At 38.6% G+C, this 17,213-nt stretch overlaps 1 long non-coding RNA gene across 1 annotated transcript; it reads left to right on the forward strand.

Annotated features, from left to right (window-relative positions):
• Window positions 1–12,455: 12,455 nt before the first annotated feature.
• Window positions 12,456–15,322, forward strand: LOC124856397. Its single transcript, XR_007035320.1, has 2 exons — window positions 12,456–12,662; window positions 12,740–15,322. It is a non-coding gene; the product is annotated as an uncharacterized LOC124856397 (long non-coding RNA).
• The last annotated feature ends 1,891 nt before the right edge of the window (window positions 15,323–17,213 follow it).

The raw sequence follows: 17,213 nt of genomic DNA on the forward strand, positions 1-17,213 counted from the left end.
GCGGAGCGTGTGAGAAGAAAAGACCTGATAGCTGCACTTAAACCCACCCATCCTCCTCCCACATGGAATTACACTCAAGTGCTGCCAACCCAACCCATATACCCCGGTGCTGCTGCTGCTGCTGCTGTCACCCTGCAGAAGAGGAGCTGTATGGGAGAACTGGCAATTTAATTACAATGTGATGTTATGTTGTGTTACAGATGTTTTGCTTTGTGGCAGTATATCCCATATTTTTAATTTAAAAAAACGTTAACTCACCGCTTAACGCATAGTTTTGTGTGTAAATAGGATGTAGTTGCAGATACGTTATGTGAAAGCTGTTAAAAACACCAAAAAATAGATTTCTGTCATCGTTAGATGACAGGCTTTACTTTAAAAAATGACATTCTAATGCCTCACTTGATAAATTCAAATGAAATTGTGAAATGGTGACTTAAGCAAATATATCACAACGAAATCACGTCGTAGATGCTGTTATGTTTTATAAGTCATTTAAACTGGTTGGGGGAACCCTGTTGGGCAGGAGTTTCCGCAGTTAGGGTATTTGTTTCAATGTTTTTGATATGGGTGATAAGACTAACTGCTCAGAGGGGCATAGCTAAGGGGGCATCATTAATACTGGAAAGAAAAATTCTTAAAAATGCAGTGGTCTTGTGCACCTTGAACATGTTTTTCTGTTGCCAATTTGCTTGTTTAGTTTTGGGGAAATTCAGTTTTAGTTCAATTCAATTTCTTTACAAAGTGCCAACTCAGAACACATATAGTCTGAAGGCTCTTAAGAGGCACTTTCCTAAGGCAAAAAAAAAAAAGAAAATTTAATTGAATCGTAGAGACAGTTTCTATGTCAAGTACATGCATTCCAAATTGATCCTAGTTATTGAATAATGCTGTACAGTTCAGTTTTTATACAGATTGGTTAAAATGTTTTCTTTCTAAGGAATCCCGGCAGATTGCATCAAGTCACTGACTTGCAGCATTCACTCCTCCTGGATGAACTTGTTGCAAATGTGGACAGTTGCTTTCATTGTATCATCTATAGAAGGAGAACTTGAAGTTGTTGGCAGCATTAGCTCAGCCAAAGCCTCCCTCCAAGAAGAATGCCAGACTAGATGAAGCTTCTATGAAGAGAAAAAGCTGAGAGAGAACATAAGATTAAAAGCTCAAATAACAGCAAATAGTGCAAAATAGGAGAGTAGTATGAGAATATAGAAGAGTGAGGAAAAGTTGTCATTAAGTATTTCAGCAGCCTAAGCCTACAGGTCCTTCTCAAAATATTAGCATATTGTGATAAAGTTCATTATTTTCCATAATGTCATGATGAAAATTTAACATTCATATATTTTAGATTCATTGCACACTAACTGAAATATTTCAGGTCTTTTATTGTCTTAATACGGATGATTTTGGCATACAGCTCATGAAAACCCAAAATTCCTATCTCACAAAATTAGCATATTTCATCCGACCAATAAAAGAAAAGTGTTTTTAATACAAAAAACGTCAACCTTCAAATAATCATGTACAGTTATGCACTCAATACTTGGTCGGGAATCCTTTGGCAGAAAGGACTGCTTCAATGCGGCGTGGCATGGAGGCAATCAGCCTGTGGCACTGCTGAGGTCTTATGGAGGCCCAGGATGCTTCGATAGCGGCCTTTAGCTCATCCAGATTGTTGGGTCTTGAGTCTCTCAACGTTCTCTTCACAATATCCCACAGATTCTCTATGGGGTTCAGGTCAGGAGAGTTGGCAGGCCAATTGAGCACAGTGATACCATGGTCAGTAAACCATTTGCCAGTGGTTTTGGCACTGTGAGCAGGTGCCAGGTCGTGCTGAAAAATGAAATCTTCATCTCCATAAAGCTTTTCAGCAGATGGAAGCATGAAGTGCTCCAAAATCTCCTGATAGCTAGCTGCATTGACCCTGCCCTTGATAAAACACAGTGGACCAACACCAGCAGCTGACACGGCACCCCAGACCATCACTGACTGTGGGTACTTGACACTGGACTTCTGGCATTTTGGCATTTCCTTCTCCCCAGTCTTCCTCCAGACTTTGGCACCTTGATTTCCGAATGACATGCAGAATTTGCTTTCATCCGAAAAAAGTACTTTGGACCACTGAGCAACAGTCCAGTGCTGCTTCTCTGTAGCCCAGGTCTGGGGAATGCGGCACCTGTAGCCCATTTCCTGCACACGCCTGTGCACGGTGGCTCTGGATGTTTCTACTCCAGACTCAGTCCACTGCTTCCGCAGGTCCCCCAAGGTCTGGAATCGGCCCTTCTCCACAATCTTCCTCAGGGTCCGGTCACCTCTTCTCGTTGTGCAGCGTTTTCTGCCACACTTTTTCCTTCCCACAGACTTCCCATTGAGGTGCCTTGATTCAGCACTCTGGGAACAGCCTATTCGTTCAGAAATTTCTTTCTGTGTCTTACCCTCTTGCTTGAGGGTGTCAATAGTGGCCTTCTGGACAGCAGTCAGGTCGGCAGTCTTACCCATGATTGGGGTTTTGAGTGATGAACCAGGCTGGGAGTTTTAAAGGCCTCAGGAATCTTTTGCAGGTGTTTAGAGTTAACTTGTTGATTCAGATGATTAGGTTCATAGCTCGTTTAGAGACCCTTTTAATGATATGCTAATTTTGTGAGATAGGAATTTTGGGTTTTCATGAGCTGTATGCCAAAATCATCCGTATTAAGACAATAAAAGACCTGAAATATTTCAGTTAGTGTGCAATGAATCTAAAATATATGAATGTTAAATTTTCATCATGACATTATGGAAAATAATGAATTTTATCACAATATGCTAATTTTTTGAGAAGGACCTGTATGTCAGCATAACTGCAGAGATAGCTCAGGATAACCTAACCCCCTCTAAACTATAAGCTTTATCAAAATGTGAAGTTTTAAGCCAAAAGTAGACAAGGTTACTGCCTCACGAATTAAAACTGGGTGCTGGTTCCACAGTAGAGGAGCCTGTTAACAAAAAGGTCTGCCTCCCATTCTACTTTTAGAAACTCTAGGAACCACCAATAAACCCTGCAGTCTGGGAGCAAAATGCTCTTTTAGGAACATCTGGAACAATCGAATCTCTGATCTATGATGGGATTTGATTATTAAGGGATTTCAGAAATTGGGCGACCCCTGTGTTGTTGTAAGCAATGTAAAAAATTCAGAAAAACCCATTAAATATTAGGTTCATACAAAAGAAATTACAAGTAAATACCAAAAATTAGCATTGTTTTACTAATTTAACAGAATATATATAACAGAAATATGTATACTAACTCAGAAAAATTTTGTACACCTAGCTACACCCTAATAGCTAGTCTTACCACTTTGGCTGAATAACTTTAATGAGTTGCTTTGTAGCAATCTACCAGTCTCTCACATTGATCCGAGGAAAGTTTTTGCCACTCGTCACCATCAGCTATGGCTCCTTTTTTTCACATGACTGTATTTTACCTTTCATAATTATGCAAAAATATTGATTAAAATCTAACAAAACAAAATGTATGCAAATTATTACTATAATGCTGTGAAAAAAATGTAACAGTGTTTTATCAGTTCATGATTGTACAGCAATTCAGGAGAACGACTAGCAGTTCTGGCTTTAAAAGTAAGATTAATCATTAGAAGTTAATCACATACAGATTGAAAAGTCTGTTGTACCTCTAAGACATATTTTACTGAATATGCTAAACTTACACATCTGCCCATCTGCAAAGAAAAGCAACCAGATTATCACTTTAGGATAACAGCTATTCTTAACTGTGTCAGTGTCTGTCTTCTTCAAACCCTCCACCTCACTGTTTATCTCACTTGTTCTGACACTTCTCATTGCTCTCCGTCTCTTCTCATGAATAAACCAAACATCCAAAAGCAAATGAACAGTAACACTTGTGGTCATGAATGAACCTCTAACCAGCTGGTTGCCATAGATTACTGGACTGCATCCGGAAACAAATCACTTCGTAATAACTTGGAAAGCTGCAGTTTTTGTTATTATGGTCAGATACATCGCATTTTCTGTGTCATTGCACCTTTTGCTTTTTTTGTGTTTTTGGTCTTTTTTACACATATCTCACGCGCACAGGGGGAGACACAAACAGGCATAAAGCATTTCACCGCCTTTCATGAAAGGCTGCTGAAGCACACAGCTCTTTTTCCTGCGTAGAACACCTAATGTCTGGATTCTGAAAATCAATTTACACTGGCACAGGATGCTTCTGCCCACACAGCCCTCCAGCTCCGCATCAGAAATGCACATGCACATGCGCGCAATCATTCTTTCAGAAGTACGCAGAGCTGTGCACACATAAAACCAAATTATTTTCTCATATGTCACTGAACGACCCATAAACAGAGATAAAAAAGGCATACACATCCACACACACACACACAAGCCCTTCTCTCCCTCTCTTCTGGATGATTCATGTATTTTAAGGGTTGGGTGTTCAGTGTGGGTGAGCGTGTTATTGCAGATGTTCCACAGAGTGGGCTGGCTGGCGCAGAGTTGGGGAACCAAAAGGGAAAAAAATGTACATAAAGGATAAACAAGGCATGATCAAGATCAGTTTGGTCTTGTAGACAGGAAATAAAAATTGTGTTTCAAACATAAACTCAGTTTTAAATTGATCCCCTTTTAATATCTGGCCCAAAAACGAAGGGTGCTTTGATAAGAGTGGGAATAAAAAACAGTAATTGTTTGACCCATGATTACTAAGTATTTCTGAATTACTGTGCATTGCAACGGTATTCACACCCCTTGAAAATGTTCTGATTTTGTCTTAACTGTGATACACACAGCAAATAAATCCATCCATCCATTGACTGTACCCGCTTATCCTTGCAGGGTCGTGGGGGAGCTGGTCCCTGTCTCCAGGGGTCATTGAGCAAGAGGCGGGGTAAACCCTGGACAGGTCGCCAGATGGACAGCAGATGATACATCAATTTCAGAAGTTCTTATAAGTAAAACTCTCAGAAGTGTGCTTTGAGGAGATCCTCAAAGTACTTGTTGAAGAGGCGTGTCAACCATGACAGCCCTACAACATCCAGAGACTTGAGTTACTCAGGGCGAATCTCATCTACCCCCGAAGCCCTGCCACCATAGAGCTTTTTAACCACCTCGGTGACTTCAGCCTGGGTGATGAAAGAGTCCAACCCCGAGTCCCCCCCCTCTGTTTCCACCAGGGAATGCGTGATAGCAGGATTGAGGAGATCCTCAAAGTACTCTTTCCACAGCCCGATAATGTCCCCAGTCGGGGTCAGCAGCCTCCCACCCCCACTGTAAACAGTGTTGGCAAGCACTGCTTCCCCCTCCTGAGGCGCCGGACGTTTTGCCAGAATCACTTCGAGGCCAGCCGGTAGTCCTTCTCCATGGCCTCACCGAACTCCTCTCAGGCCCGGGTTTTGCCTCTGCCACAGCCCGGGCCGCAGCACGTTTGGCCTCACGGTACCTGTCAGCCACCTCAGGAGTCCCACAAGCCAACCACAGCCGATAGGACTCCTTCTTCAGCTTGACAGCGTCCCTTACTTCCGGTGTCTACCACCTGATCCAGAAGTAACAATTTAAATGAATTGGTAATTAATGGGTCTCTGTTGAACTTGATAGCATGCTAAGGTAATGTTGTCATTTGAAACCACTGTGGTGGAGCAGGAAAGAATGTAAAACATGCAGGGCAATGGGCCTTGAGAACAAGGATTGAGGTCCTCTGCTCTAACACATTTTTTGTTCCAAGACTATCCACCTTTTGGTTCCATCCAACATTCCCATCAATTCTTACTAACTTCCCTGTCCCTACTGATAAAATCATACCCACTGCCTGATGCCGCCACCACCATGTTTCATGTTGGGCATACAGTGTACAGAGGGATGGCAGTACCAGTTTTTTTTTTACATATGTTTGCCTGTACATTGTCTGTGGCAAATACAAACCAGACTTCTTTTGGCTTTTTTAAAATGCTTTCTTCTTGCCACATTCAGTTAAGGCCAGATTTTTAGAGTTTATGACAAAAAGTTTTAAAGTTAACAAATTCTTCCACCTGAGTTGTTCATCTCTGTCTCACCCCCAGAGTTACAGGGGGCCACTAAGTTACATATTTTAATAATTGTCTCCTTGCTAGGTCTGTCAGTTTAAGTTTGCAGTTGTGCCATACTTTTTCCATTTTTGGTGGATGGATTGGACAGTGCTCTGTGAGATCTTCAAAGCTTGGGATATTGTTTTATAACCAAACCCTGCTTTAAAATGTTAGCTTAAAACAAATCTCTGACATATCTGTTGTATTCATTGGTGTAAGGAGCATTTATACCGAGATTAAATTACACTACTGAACTTTATTCACTAGTTAGGTGACAAGGCAATTGTTTGCACTGGATTTTATTTACGGGTACAAGTATGCACTACCTTATGTTGCTCTGTTATTATAAAATCCTAATAAAAGACACTTAAAAGTCTGTGGCTGCCACTTTGTGGCATCAGCTACAGCAAAAAATAAATTCCTAACTCAGTTATATAGAGAACCACTTTCTAATAAACAGCTGACATTTCAAAATAATGAAGGCAGAATGATTAGCACTCGTTACCACCAGTAACCCTGGTGCATCAATTCCTATTTCTGTCTGTCAAACAGTTTCTAAAACTGACTGTGCTGCATTTTGATTAGGCTCAGTAAAACAATTAAAAAGAATTTTGAACTTTTAATGAATTACATCAGAGTGGGCCACTTTAAGTTGAATTTTCAACAAAAAGGACTACCAAAGCGGATGTCAGTTTAAATGCTGTTGTCATCCAACTGCAGTGGACCAGGAGGTGGTCAGTGCTTTGTTCTGCTGGTGACATTAATAACACCATAGGGGGATTCAAATGTATCGTCTCCAACATCCCAATCCTTCTCTTTCAGGCTTCCTGCAGTTTTCTCAGCACTAATTACTGTGTTTTTCTGACTTGCGTCATGCTATCCAAAAATATTGCCTTTCTGGCAGCAATTATGCAAAAGTAAACAAATGTCCTGTCAAGTAAATGTCTGATGGCATTGTTTTTCGTTTTTCTGTTTTTATAAGTGTAATTTCAAAAACATACTGTATCTCATTAGGTCATATATTTATTCTTTGACATCTCATTGTAAGGCTATTCTGAGCTGTTAATTGGAGTAGTTGGATTTTCAGCTGTCCTGAGAGAAGCGGGTGGTTTTCCTCTCAAAGTTTGACATCAGCTAGTCATTTCAGAGCCAAACTTAATAGCATGGCTGCTATTGGGTGTAATGAAAGTGTCATCAGTTTAAAGCAATGCAGTTGTGCAATAGACAAAAAGTTCCATCTCTATGATATAATTAAATAATTTTTGTCTATCATTTAATAAGTGCAGAACACTATAACCAGCAAACATAATTTTGTGCATGTCATGCAATTTTTATAAGCCCCCCCAAAATAACACATTTGATTTAATAAACTTAGTGAACCAGAACATTTTGCATCCTGAAGCAAGTTTTAGACAGTTCAGTCATCTGAACTTTGAAAGGAATTGCTAAATGGAAAATTTGATTGCAGTCAGATGATTTGTATTCAGTAACAGTGCCTTGTGAAAGTATTCGGCCCCCTTGAACTTTTCAACCTTTTGCCACATTTCAGGCTTCAAACATAAAGATATAAAATTCTATTTTTTTTGTGAAGAATCAACAACAAGTGGGACACAATCGTGAAGTGGAATGAAATTTATTGGATGTGTCAAACGTTTTTAACAAATAAAAAACTGAAAAGTGGGGCGTGTAATATTATTCGGCCTCTTTACTTTCAGTGCAGCAAACTCACTCCAGAAGTTCAGTGAGAATCTCTGAATGATCCAATGTTGTCCCAAATGACTGATGATGATAAATAGAATCCACCTGTGTGTAATCAAGTCTCTGTATAAATGCACCTGCTCTGTGATAGTCTCAAGGTTCTGTTCAAAGCGCAGAGAGCATCATGAAGACCAAGAAACACACCAGGTAGATCCAAGATACTTTTGTGGAGAAGTTTAAAAAGTTGGATACAAAAAGATTTACCAAGATTCAAACATCCCAAGGAGCACTGTGCAAGCAATCATATTGAAATGGAAGGAGTATCAGACCACTGCAAATCTACCAAGACCCGGCCGTCCCTCTAAACTTTCATCTCGAACAAGGAGAAGACTGATCAGAGATGCAGCCAAGAGGCCCATGATCACTCTGGATGAACTGCAGAGATCTACAGCTGAGGTGGGAGAGTCTGTCCATAGGACAACAATCAGTCGTACACTGCACAAATCTGGCCTTTATGGAAGAGTGGCAAGAAGAAAGACATTTCTCAAAGATATCCATAAAAAGTCTCGTTTAAAGTTTGCCACAAGCCACCTGGGAGACACACCAAACATGTGGAAGAAGGTGCTCTGGTCAGATGAAACCAAAATCCAACTGTTTGGCCACAATGCAAAATGATATGTTTGGCGTAAAAGCAACACAGCTCATCACCCTGAACACATCATCGGCACTGTCGAACATGGTGGTGGCAGCATCATGGTTTGGGCCTGCTTTTTGCCAGCAGGGACAGGGAAGATGGTCAAAGTTGATGGAAAGATGGATGGGGCCAAATACAGGACCATTCTGGAAGATGCAAGGGGGCCGAATAATATTGCACGTCCCACTTTTCAGTTTTGTGTTTGTTAAAAAAGTTTGACACATCCAATAAATTTCATTTCACTTCACGATTGTTTCCCACTTGTTGATTCTTCACAAAAATTTGAATTTTATATCTTTATGTTTGAAGCCTAAAATGTGGCAAGAGGTCGATCAGTTCAAGGGGACCAAGTACTTTCGCAAGGCACTGTATATACTACTCGTAAAGGTAAAATGTTTTAGATACTTTCTCACTTAATGGGTCTCAATTTTCATGAATATTTACAGATTAGATTCTCACCAAAATCATCAAAACTGTGAATGAACACACGTGGAATTATGTAGTAATCAAAATGTGCGAAATAACATTTTTATATTTTAGATTCTCCAAAATAGCCACCCTTGCTCTAATTACGGCTTTGCGCTCTTGGCATCCTCTCCATGAGCTTCATGATGTAGTCACCTATAATGGTTTTCCATTTCTTGGAAGAACTTTCAGAGGTTCATCGGGAGAAGGCCAAAGGTTAATATTTCAATCATTATAGCAAAGGAAGGCTTTTTTAAGAAATCTAATATATAAAACATGGTTAAAGTTCTTTTACAATTTTTGTTTGCTACATAATTCCTTATGTACAGCGCTTTGAGTGCATTGTTGCTGAAAAGCGCTATATAAATAAACCTGACTTGACTTATGTGTTTATTCGCTCATTTGATGGCTTCAGTGAGAATCTATGTACAAGGTAAATAGTCATAAAGAAAACCATTAAATGAGCACATGTGTCTGAAATGTTTGACTGGTAGTGTACTTCTTGACACTCAGACAACAACTGTGAGTGCTACTCTGCTGGACAGGACACATTAAATAAATTAATAAAAACAAATAATAATAAAAAATGTCTGGAATATGTATAGAAGCCAAGGAATTGAAAGTTAAGCAACCAAATTAAATAAGAAAATCAATTTCAGATAGGAGAATGGTCAAATGTCCATGCAGAATTATACCAGAAGCTTGTTGATGACAACAAAGAATGAGTGGTTTGTCTATTTCTGGTGGTGTAAATGAATAGTTTGGCCTATATATTTTTACCCTATTTGGTCTAGAGAAAAGCTACAATTAGATTAAGTCTAACCAACCCATTTTTGTTTTTAAAGATCTTTTAAGCAGTGCTTTGTCAAACCACCCAGAAAAAGAATGATTAATTGCAAAATGAACACAACTTTCATGCTGATAAAGAGTGTATGTAAGCTCTGTCCTGCACTGCATGTTCCTCTTTTAAAAATCCAAGTATGCTCCTCAGCTGTACCCCGTAGAGAAGGAAGAGGTTTGAAACATCCAGTTCAAAGGGCCACATGCTCCCTCCCACAGAGTAATCCCGCCCTGTGAGCCAGGGTTTTAATCCACAATCAAACCCCCCTCATCAGGTGGCAAACATCACAAAGAAACCTTTTATGAATGACTACTTTGACACCAGCAAGCAAACACATGCATCCTACACCCGCAGTGGCTCATTGGCTGGCTCAAGTCCCAAAGCTCCCTGAGGGTGCAACAAGGATTCTGACACCCCAATGCATTAGAGCTGCAAGCAAAAATAATTACTAGATCTCTTTATGAGCTGATCTACAATGCAAACGTGAGCTCTTAAAATTAAGTTGGTTCACTCAGAACAGCTATTTATACAAAACCTTTAACAACGCTGCATTGCTGGGGAATGTTACCATATCCAGGGATGCTACCAGGACACTCTGTTCCTTGGGGTTCTTACCAGCCAAGAATATCTGGTGAAAGTTTGGTTTTTTGAAAACTGTTGGAAGCTCTGTCTGAGTTTAAATGCTGAAATATGTAATCACCTGGTTGCCACAGGAACACATATAGGCTAAGTCCCAATCAGAGACTATTTTTGAAAACATCCAAGGAAAGTAGTCTGATTTGGGTCACGATTGAAAAATCCGTTATATTTATTTATTCAACATTAGTCTAATACTTTAAATTGTGCCTTTTATTAATACCAGCATAAAAAGTACCCAAATGGCTAAAGAATGAGTCCTATTTCCTATTGGTAAAAATGTACTTAATAAACCTTGTGCAGAAGAACAGTGCTTTTAACCATAATATGTGACTGCTGAAACTATGTTATTAAGGCTTTGATCTAAATCTTGAAAGCTCCAGGTTTTAGGATTAAAATTACACCTACATTAACGAGCTTTGATGAAATAGTTCTGACTTAAATTAGGTAATTGTTATTTGGTTTGTTAATCAAAAGAAACAAGATGAAGCAGCCAGACTTCGCCTTGATGTTATACTAATGGCTCACATTAGTCAATGATATTATTATTTATAGGAGTAAAAATGTTTCCAAACTTATATGGTAATGCAAATGTTATTTGAGTCGACATTACACTATGAGTTCAGTTTGGAAAGAGATCCTAGCATGAAACACTTTGCATTATGTATAAATTAGTCATCTTATTTTGCTGGTGAACAAGGGCCGAATGTCATGTTCCTTTGTTACAGTCCACTTCCTTAATCCTGAGCTCTGGCTGAACAGAGAGAGTATACTGAGGAATATGACTTTAGCCTTCTTATCTCCTTCCATGAAATATAATCCTCTTCTGAAAATGCCAAATCTGGACTCTACACTTATTGAACCATATACATAAATCAAATGTTTTTATGAAGTATACCTTTGGCAGTATAGTGCCTTGCAGAAGTATTTGTACCCCTTGAAATGCTGTCATGTTACTAGCACAAACCTTAATGTATTTTCTGGGGATTTTAAACAGATTAACACAACGGTGCAAATAATTGTGAAGAGGAAGGGCATGTCTTCATAAGCTTTACACATCAAGAGGTCACGCTCAAAGATTGGCCTGCTTTTAACTCCAATCAACTCTGATCAACTTCCATATCTACTAGAGCAACTTCCTTCATATGTTTGTTGTGTCTCCTAAGTGATTTGTGGCAAACCTCAAACAGGGCTTCTAATTGGCTTGGAAACCATAGAAGGCACTCCACAGTAATGATTCTGCAGCTACATTTTACTGAGGGGAAGGCGTATTTAGAGCTATGTTTAGTGTTAGCTTTCTGTCAAACATAGCACTTTGACTCTAGACCAAATAAGGTACATTTTGGTTTCAATGACCAGAGTGGTTTTATCAGGGACCTGAACATGTCTTTGAAAGACTACGCTGGTGGCACACAATTGCCAATTTAAACAGTGCTTCACAAGATTCAAAGCTTGGGATATTTATCATAACCTTGCCCAATTTAAAAAAATTCTTATCACTGATTTGTCTGTTGAATTTCTTGGTCTTCATAATGCCGTTTGTTACCTAATCTTTAACAAACATCTGGGGCCTTCACAGATTATATTCAGATATTCAGATTAAATTACCCAATGGTGTACTCTATTTACTATTAAACCAACTTCTGTAAATAGTTGCACTGGATTTTATTTGCGGGTATCAGAGTAAAGAAAGCTAAAAACAAACGCACACCAAACGTTTTATTTGATAAAATGTTTTACACTTAACTAAGCACTACATTGTGATAGTCTATCGTATGAAATCCAAAGAAAATAAACTAAAGTTTGTGGTTGTGACATGAAACTTCAAGTGGTGTGAATGGTTTTTACAAGGCGGTGTATATGCTCTAGTTTTCACAGCATAATGAATTCATGACATGTTATTTACACAAGCCAACTTGTGCTGAAGTTTGACGGCCACTTTGATGCAACTGTTGAAGGAAACTAGTTGTCATTTTGAAATGATGCACATGAAAGCACTGTGTAATTGGTTTGGACAGCTGGAGAATTTACAAGCTGGGTTTACTCAAATAAAAAATAAAATAAAAAATAATGATCACATGTTGTTGTGATGGTTATGAGGGTTGAGTGTCTTGATAAGGAGCCCAGCAGGTAGGTAATGTTTCACAGGACGTTTATGGCAAAGGATCAAAGGTCCAATTCGGTTTTCCTGTCACATCCGCCTTCACACCTCAGAGGGATTTCTGCCTAGAAGAGTGTAAATCACTGCTAGGTGAGTGTGTCCTGAAAAGTCTTTGCCTCACTGGATTCTACAAACTGCCTTAACACCTGTGTACTTTCATTTTAAAGGATTCCAGAGCGCGTGGCTGCTTCCTGTTTATCAGCATGGTGGAGCTTGCCTTCTATCCCGCGGTGGCACTGATCTACTTCTTTGGAGTGATGAAAGCCTCAAAGGAGGACAAGGTGGAGCTGAATGACGGGGCATCGATGAACGTGTTCTGCCTGTTTGTATTGGCACAGCCTTTGTGTCTGGTGATTGGAGGATACACTGGCATGGCCACCTACCTCCTTACAGCTTTGGTTTCCTACAACTTCCTGCCATGGAGAGAGACCCAACAGATGGAAGTCTCAAAGAAGAACAAATGAGAACAAGGAACTCATTGTGTTGAGAAGAGATACAGAACAAATAGCATGTGAGAGAATATATGAGAGATATATAACTAAAGAACAAGCATTCCTGTGTTAAATGACTTAGCAATATATTTGCAATATAATTTGCTTCTTTTAATCAGTTTTTTCCAAAATAGAAACTACGGTTTCTAACCATTACTTTTAATTACTTTTAATTTTCTCCTGTGTACTCTGGACAGCATCCAAGGAATTATGTCTAGAAACTGCCCACAGCTGCATTTGACACAAATGCTTTACAAATGAAGAGATTTTGCTTTATGTAATGTTTTGAAACATCTGTTAAACCTCTTGCGGTGATGCCTGGTTAGAGCGAACAGGAGGTAAGACGTGATGCAACAGCATGCTGCAGCAGATACAGTGTTGCGTTTACAATACATCAAAGATGGCTGATGAGCCTTCTCCTTTATCTTTCTTGGCTTCTTTTTTCTTTGACATCTGTACTACAAGTGTGTTCGGAGGTTTCTGCAAATATGCACTGGACATAAAAGTCTACTAAAAGCTACAAACCTCATTAATTGTCTCATAGTGAACTAGACATGGGAATGATGGATCATTTGTGGATTTTCCATAAATGAGATGGATGGGTACACTCTTTTCATAATATGTTAGGAAGGTCCTGGACATAATCAACATAATGGCCATTGGAGATGCAGAAGTTTAGGTGTGCTCATCATCAGCATGAATTTCATATTAATTCAGTCTTTTTAATTTATTTGAACCCTTTATTTTTGCGGTGGACCAATATTACAACATGCAACGTGAAAAAAATGTTAAAAACAAAAAGATGCATCTGTTTTCTTTTTTTTTTTTTTCAATTCTCTGTATTGAGCCTCAGCATTATGCAACCACTATCATGCTTGACAGGTGGTACAGTCTTCTTGAGTTTGTAAGCCCTGCCTTGACTCCTCTAATCATTAATTATTTGTCATTGTGACAGGATTCCTCTATCTTTGCCTAGTCTCACCATAAATGTTTGATTTTCAGTAAGTAAGTATTTGGATTGTCTATGTGGGAAGCTGCAAATGTCAGTGGACAAAGAGGCTACCATTAGGCTGCCACCATCAACACCACTGGTAATACATGGACTATGATTAAAAGCCAGGTCTTATGTGAAAACCAACCAATTTAAATTAGTTCTATCTATTTTAATAAGAGTGGTCAAATATCCAAGTAGAATTATCCCATAAGCTTGTTGATGACAAAAAAAAAACAATGTAGATTCTCAGCAACTTGGTCAGGGACCTTTATCCCAATATAAGTAGGGATGTATGCACATTTTTGAGGCTGTATATATCATTTTGACTGTTTAGACTTGAGAAAATCCAAAATAAATTCAAACTTGTACACCCCGCTCTTCTTTTTAAAAATAGGGTTTTGTTATAAAATCATTCAACTGAAAGCAAATAGGTTTACATGCATTCGGAATATAATCCACATTCAAAAGGGCCAAAACTGTGTGTCAAAATGAATGTATTGGAGTGTGTTGTTTATTATAATTAAAGCATCTCAGGGCAATAACTTGTCTAAATGTAAATAGGACAGTAAATTAGGAGGTTTGAGTTGCTGTCAGATTAATGACCTTTACACAGATGTTCGCTCTAACCAGGCATCACCGCAAGAAGTTTAACAGCAACTCAACATATACCAATGATGTTGATCTTCTCCTTCTACTTTTGACTGTAGTATTAGTTCAGTCTACAGTGACTCAGTTCCACTTATTATCATTTTAACTTCAGGAAACTTTTCCTAAAGTGGCAGATGGCTCATTAGATTAAATATTTAACATACTCTGTAGACTGTCAGCAAAAAGCCCTAATTATTCTCAAAGACAAAGAATAAAAACATGTTGATTTTTTTTTTTTTTTTTATTATCCTCCTGTGTTCATAAATGACATTGTGGCCCTCTGATGTGGTTAAGCCTGGTAACACACAAAGTGTGGTGTGTGCAAACCCGGACTCAAAGAGGGAGTGCATAATGGGATTAGACTGCTATTTGCTCAATAGTCACTTTGTTCAGCAGTCGTACAGATGCTTGCTGTGTATCTGAGGCTCAGTTAGAGGGTTTTTTTGAAGAAATATTTATTATTTTGCTCAGTGTTCAAATCCTCTGTGAATTCATGTCATACAGCCAGAATGTAAATGAGTCATCTCTCTCAGAAAGTCTCCTGCTTATTTATTTGCCAGTAAATTTGGGTTTATTGTTTAAAATAAATGTGATAGCTTTAAGCATCATTGATTCCACATTTAGTACAGTTGCTTTTGTTGTACATCTTTTACACATCTTTTTACAATTTGTCACATTACAACCACAAACCTTAATATTTTTATTAGGATTTTCTGAGATCGACCAAAACAAAGTAGCACATAACTGTGAAATGGAAGAAAGTTTTCATTAATACCAACATGAAAGCAAAAGCTGCAGAGATCCATAGTTCAGGCGGGAGAATATGTCAACACAACTAATGGTTGGGCACTCCACAAATCTTTATGGAAGAGTGGCAAAAGGAAAGCTATGAAAAGTTCAATTTGAAATTTGCCAAAAGCCATGTAGGGGACACAGCAAACATCTGGAAGATTTCACTCTGTTCAGATGAGACCAAATCTAAACTTTTTAGCTTATATGTGGGCAGAATACTAACACTGTGCATGGTGAAACACAGTGATGGTGTTAGCAGCATCATGTTGTAGAGACTTGACACTGGGATCAATTCACCCTGTTAGTGTGATTATTCCAACTGCAGTTCAAAAACCAGATACTCCCAACCAAGTTCAGAAAACGTCTCTGGTATAGAAGGTAAAACCTCTTCAAGCAAAAGAAGGCCAGTTGTTTTTCATTTAAGCACTTGACAAAACCATGTTCAATAGAAAATTTGTGGGCAGAGCTGCAAAGGTGTATGTGAGCAAGGCAGCCTACAAGCCCGACTCAGTTACACCAGTTTTGTCAGGAGGAATGGGCCATAATCCCAGCAAACTGTTGTGAGAAACGTATGGATGGCTACACAAGCTCTACAGTATAAAAGGCAGTTCCACTAAATACTAAGGTAATGTATGTACATTTCTGGCTTTAAAGAAAAAAATCTCAACAAAATAATCCTCAATTACTCTGGGATTTAGCAAAAAGAAATATTTTTGGTATTCCTAACTGACCTCAAAAATTTGCTGATTAGTCTGATTTAATGTCAGGCAGTGAGGGAAAAAAGGTTAATGTCTTTTTTACTGTATATGTAAATATCAGATTTTAGCTGTAAATAGCATTTATATAAACATAAATTTATGTGCTAAAGTTCCACCCCTCCCACCACCTTAAATTTCCATATAATATTACACAGTCTTTTTCATCACGCCCTGTTCTACAGTCCTAATGAAATATTACAGAAGAACTTCCAGGAGAATGCAAGATATAAAATAATGAGGGGAAACTAAAGACATTTGCACAAGAATGTACGTGTACATATTTCATTGTGGTGTGACGTGCATTCAATAAAATTAGAAGAATAGAGATGGAATGCCAAAAAAGAGGTGGCAGGTCTAGAAACTGAGATTCTGAAAAGTATGTCCTAAAGAAAAAGAGAAATAAAAATCCTGCATATCCCTGACACAGAACCAGAGCGATGCATAATCCTTCACTTGATCCATCTACTGTGCACTGTGACTGGGTTTCAGCTAATAGCTCGTGTGCAAAGGTACTATTTTTATGCCTGTCAAATTGTGCATAGATTGGCATTTCTTGCTGATGTAACTTAAGAAATGGGAACAAATTAGGTGTTTTTGTGACTGGCTGGTAAAAACAAAATGTCTAAAGACACAATTTAGAAGTAATTTGTTTGCCAAGTTGTCTTTTACGTGCAGAATAAATTGAAAACAACTCTTCTGAAAATAGTGCAGAAAGTAAGGAGAAGTCATTAAAACATTACATGAAGCAAAATAATAAAAAAAGGAAAATATGTTTCCTTTCTTAACAGCCACCAACCACCACAGCCAGTCCACCACAAATTAAAATGCACAGTAAATCTTGAAACCTTTTTCTTTTTCCCCAGAAATGTTTTGAAAAACATCATACAAGCATGAAGTTACAGTAGATTCCTTGAAACTAATAAGAAAAGCATAACAACTAAGGACAAAAAGATGCAAA

Source organism: Girardinichthys multiradiatus, chromosome 20, assembly GCF_021462225.1.
Source record: "Girardinichthys multiradiatus isolate DD_20200921_A chromosome 20, DD_fGirMul_XY1, whole genome shotgun sequence".
Taxonomy (NCBI): domain Eukaryota; kingdom Metazoa; phylum Chordata; class Actinopteri; order Cyprinodontiformes; family Goodeidae; genus Girardinichthys; species Girardinichthys multiradiatus.